The 5,476-nt window shown below is 37.2% G+C and overlaps 1 pseudogene; it reads right to left on the reverse strand.

The window, feature by feature from the left end:
- Positions 1-3,243: 3,243 nt before the first annotated feature.
- The window catches only part of LOC101579366, a 4,747-nt pseudogene continuing 2,514 nt past the window's right edge, over positions 3,244-5,476 (reverse strand).

Consider the following 5,476-nt stretch of genomic DNA (forward strand, 5'->3'; position numbering starts at 1 on the left):
AATCTAATATTGGAATGCATAGCCCACAGCAATGCATATTTTCAGTGATCAAATTATAATTTTACATTGTTTATTTTAAATGACTAATGCTCCCAGTTAACATTCATTATTGTCATAAAATAACACCCTGAAAAATACTTTTTCCTACAGACGTATATGCTTTGGAACCTAACGAAGATTTAGCATGTTTTTCAATGATTATTGCTGATTTTGATCATCTTTATAAATGAACAACCTGTTTGAAATTATTTTCTCTGAAATATTCATTAATTGTATGTACCTGCTTTTCAATTTCATTGTGTATGTATAGGTGAGTGCTTTGTGTTATTAATTATAAGCTATCACAGGAGTACCTTTTTGTGTAGGATTGAAAAGCAAAGAAAAACACTGGATGGAAAGAAGACAAAAGTGAGGGTCTTCCAGAAAAGTTTTTCTGTTCCTAAGGAATTAAAAATGTCTTTTATTAATTCAAAGAGATATTATTTCTTTTACACCTTCATCAAATGAGAAAACTTGCAAGTTTTGACATTTTTTCTATCTGCATGCATTCCAAGAAAGCAGAAATTGAAGTGATAGTTTTGTGATTTGGGAAGGGGGAAGTTTGTCAACCCTTGACTTCCATGAAAAGTAAGTAGTTCAATAACAGTATTCTGATCAGGGAAACTGATGATCAACTTGATCTACGTGAAACATTTCTGAAGTCCAAGTACCTCTTATGATTTCAAAATACAAGTAGCTATTCCAAGTACAGGTGAACTGAACATAAACAGAACCAATTAAAAGCACTTGAAAATCAATACATATCTCCATTTCAGAAATGAGTACATGGTATTTATTTTATACCAGGCATTGAAGAAATGGAACTGGAAATGTAAGGAATGAATTTGGGTCAATTTGAATGGAAAACAAACATTGAATGTTTATTTTATGATATTGTGACAGTCGTGCATGAGTAAAATGCTTACAACATGGCTTTTAGGGTAGAGAGTAAAATTTATAGAAAGTATATTTTATTCCTCACATCTAGTGGTAATGATGAGATATATGTCTCCTTGTTTATCACTGAGTGAGGATATGAGTGCCTTTAGTGTTCTTCAAATAGTATTGAAATTGAAATAGCAAAAGGCTTTGTTTTGTCACACTTAATCTTTGGTGTGGTTTATAATGAACACTATGAAAATGTGATGAACATATTTTCTCCAAGGTAATTCAAAAGAGAAGGAGTTTTGTTCTTAATAACTGCCTTTTGGTTATTATCATCACTCCAAGAATGAACTCTCTTATGCCTCCTTCAGTGAGTGGTTCTTTTCCCAAGAGTCAAATAGAGTGATGCAATTTTATCTGTTCATCTCTAATTTGGACCTTGTGTCTGAGGATTTCCCTCAAGGTCCTCTACATGATATTTAAAATTAGAATTCACACCAACTTCTTAAGAGTTGTGAACAAATATGTATCTATATATCTATCTTGTTAGAGACTGAACTGATAACTGACAGCTCTTCTCAAAGTTACAACAGAATATGTAGATCTCTGAAGGGACCACTTGTTTCTCTGTATTCTGCTTCTTCCAGAAAGGAGTAGAGGAACCTTCCTACACCTTGTACCTAAAGGTATCAGAGCTGATCATCTAAGCAGCTATATTAGGTCAGGAGTAGGATTTACATTATGTTTTTTCTTTTTAGTTTGCATGTTGTATTATTTTGAGTTTGTATGCTGTCTAGTGGGTGCTACCTAACTCTACATTGTACTTATTCTTACATTATAATATGGTAAACAACACCATTAAAGTAATTTATTTTTAACCAGTTGTCAATATTTTGAGATGATATGGAAAATAAGATTTCTATGATAAACAATTTCTTTCCATCTAGTTTGCCAGGTAATTTCTGAGAGGTAAAAGCATATCTTACTTTGCTGTGCTTCAATCCCCACTAGGTCTTCGTTTTTTCATCATAACCATTTCCAAAGCTAATTCATACTCTCCTTTTATAAATTAAGAGGATTTCATTTCTGTTCCTTTGCCTGGTTATGAAAAAAATAGATAAACAGAAACAAAAAAGTAAATCTTCCTGACTAAAGTTGGGTATTGTATTGTATAGCAATTCAAAACATTCAAAACAAATTAAGTAGTTTAACTTATGTGATAGGCAAATAAACATTTCAAAAGAATAATGAAATCCAATTATGGGGTGCATAATGTAGACAAGAGTAGATTCTAATTTTTTTTTTTTTTTAGTTTTTTAGGTAAGTGTCTACAAGGTGTTCAGGGAGTCACTTCTAGATCGGACTCGTAGCATCTCCCTGGCCCCTTGTAATGATTCTCCTGTTCACAGCCTCCCAAGTGCTGGGATTGATTACAGGTGCATGCCACCATGCCCAGTCTTAATTGCCAGCAAGGCAGACCTGAGGGATGGAACCCTGGCCCCTGCTGCTGCTTGCAAGTACTTTAATCCGCTGAGCTATTTGGCTGGCCCAATAGTAGATTCTAATATTACGCAGACATTTGCCAAACAAAAGCTTCCTGTAGAATTATTACATATAAACATGGGCAGGTTAGTGCAGACTAATTCTGTGGAACCTTTGTAAAATTGAGAGTCTAAGACAAAATATGGTTTTAGGTAGAATAAAAAATTATCCTAAAATTTTTTCACAATGGTTGCTCTGACATTTCTTTCTTCAGATACTCTAGCTACATCACCAATACACATGATTTTCCAAGAGGAAATAATACCTTCAAATGAAAACACTATTCCAGATCCTGTATACTTGAATATATCACTCTCAGTGGAAGTGCTACCTACATAGTCTCTGCAAGTATCCCAAAGCATGTATTTAAGATTTTTTATAAATTGATTATGATAGTTCCTTTGTTTAATTCTTATGCCAAACAGTTTTGAAGAAGATCGCATTATGCTTTATGCAAGAATGGGAATCTCAAAATAGTCACCATAAAGCTTGTAAGACTTATGTAAGAATAAACTAGAATGGCCCACAGACATTAAGATCATATCCCTAGTGTTAGAATTATAAATGCTTAGAGTGGCCCAGCCTAGAAACAAACCCAACCAACTATTAGAAAAACAAAATATAATATGGTCCAAAATGTATCCTTACAGCTTTGTCTCAACCTTTAGTCTGAATGGTAAGGATTGATTCAATTCAGTCCTGCCAGAAAAAATTGACTGTAATTTTCCATTGCATTTATTATACAAAATATGTACATTCTAGAAGGTTCCTTTAGTACTACACTGTCATACATTTTGTTCCAGCATTTTGAGAGTATGAAAATTCCACAGTGTCATCAATGAGAACTGGCCAGTCTCCTTCTTCATAATTAGACATGTCATCTCCAATCATTGTAATGAAGTCTAAAAGAAGATTCCAAGCATCTTTTAGATCCAGTAGTCCTCTGGATCATTTATGATGTTCCAACAAAAATTTAGGCCATATGTCTAAAACTGAAATCTTCCATTAAACACTAAATTCTAGTAGGCAATCACCATTTCTACATCTACTGCCTTTTGACCTGAATTTTTTTTTTTTTTACAGACTTAATTCATTTTATTTTTGTGTAAAAACCTTTATGTTGTAGCTACTGCTGGAGCTTGAGTCCTCTGGACAAAGACTCTAGTGTGGGTTTTCACAAGATGGTCTGTGAATCCCTGATAGGGAGACTTGGTGAACACAGTCTCCTTCCAGAGGTCAGCGGTCAGATAGCTGGAGGTCTTGGAGATGGCATTAAAGGTGGCCTTAGCAAAGTTGCCCAAAGTAGCAGTGCAGCCCCTAGCAGAGGTGTAGCAGTCATTGATACCAGCCATCAGCAGCAGCTTCTTGGACACAGGGGCTGAGACGATGCCAGTGCCTCTGGGGGCAGGGATCAGACGCACCAACACAGAGCCACAGCGGCCCATCACCATGCAAGGAACAGTGTGGGGCTTGCTGATCTTGTTTCCCCAGTAGCCTCTCCTAACGGGGACAACGGAGAGCTTGGCCAGGATAATGGCCCCACAAATATCAGTGGCTACTTCCTTGGAACACTTTACACCTAGGCCAACATGACTGTTGTAGTCCTCAATGGCGACAAATGCCTTGAAGCTGGTCCGTGGGCCAGCACGAGTTTGCTTCTGCACAGGCATGATTTTCAGAACATCCTTGAGGGATTTGCCAGGAAAAAGTCAATAATCTCGGACTCCTTCATGGGTAAGAAAAAAAGGTAAATTTCCTCCAGGGACTTGATCTTCATGTCTTTGACCAGACGGCCCAGCTTGGTGACAGGAATCCACTCTTTGTCCTCGGCCTTACCGCCGTGAGCCCCGCGGCCTCTGCCGAGCCCTCGAAGGCTACTGTCAAAGCCTCCGCCGGAAGCAGCCGCGGCCTCCCATGCCTGGGCCCCCGGGGCCTCCAGCCCCTTCCGCTGCACTGACGTCATCCGCCATTTGATGTTTCCCAGAAAAAGGAGCTTGACCTGGATTCTTTGCAAAATTAAAAGTGAACTTGTCAAAACCTTCAGTCATCTTGGTTCTTTCAATTCTTGTTCCAGCTTGGTTATTTGAGCCTTTCGCTTCCTGTGCTGTCACAACCTACTTCTTCATGCTGTCCGTGAACTCTGTCTTGGAAAACACACATTTTGTGAGGTCTGATCTTCCATGCAATGATCAAAACCCTAATGCTAGCTGGATCAAGTGCTGGGTTACCGAGAATTGCTGTGTACCATAGATTCCAATTATATTTTCATCTTGAGCCTCTTTTTATCTATTATATAGTTGTGCTAAGTTCTTCCTGTCCAGTGATCCTTTCACATTCTGGTACATAAAGTTTGGGTTTTTTTTTATTGTTTGTTTGTTTTTCTTTTTCTTTTTGGTGGAACTGGGGATTGAACTCAGGCCCTTGCGTTTTCCAGGGAAACACTTATTCCACTGAGCCATCTCCCCAGCACTCCCTCCCCCACCTTTTTTTTTTTTTTTTCATGAGTGAGCATAATTTCATTTCAGGCAAAGGGAACAGTAAGACAAAAGTTGAAAATATTAGTCTTCATCCACAGCTCAACAGCAGATGGCAGAATGGACTGCAAGAGATGGAGTGACTGCTGGGATGCAAAGGGTTTTGATATTCAACCAGGAAGCCTGAAAGTAGGAGCTTCCTCTTTCTGAATTCTTTTTTTTTTAACATGTCACTTTTTTATTGTTTTTTAAATAATTTCATTGATAAACAAATAGCAATGAGACAGTTTCAAAACCGATTCATAGGAGAGTTTTAATAATTAATACATTGCATATTGTTATCTTTTTAGTGGTTATTCGTAGTACAAAATGCAGACATGATATCCTGTCCACATACTATTAGTACATATCTTTCTTCTCATTGCATTAAGAGAAAGCTGTATATCTATCCTAGGTGCTATTGTAAAAGGTATTGTTTCTATAATTTCCCTCTCAGTGTGTTTGTTGTCTGTGTAGAGGAATGCTATTGACTTTTG

The sequence above is a fragment of the Octodon degus genome, unplaced genomic scaffold (assembly GCF_000260255.1).
Source record: "Octodon degus isolate 3935 unplaced genomic scaffold, OctDeg1.0 scaffold00137, whole genome shotgun sequence".
Classification (NCBI taxonomy): Eukaryota; Metazoa; Chordata; class Mammalia; order Rodentia; family Octodontidae; genus Octodon; species Octodon degus.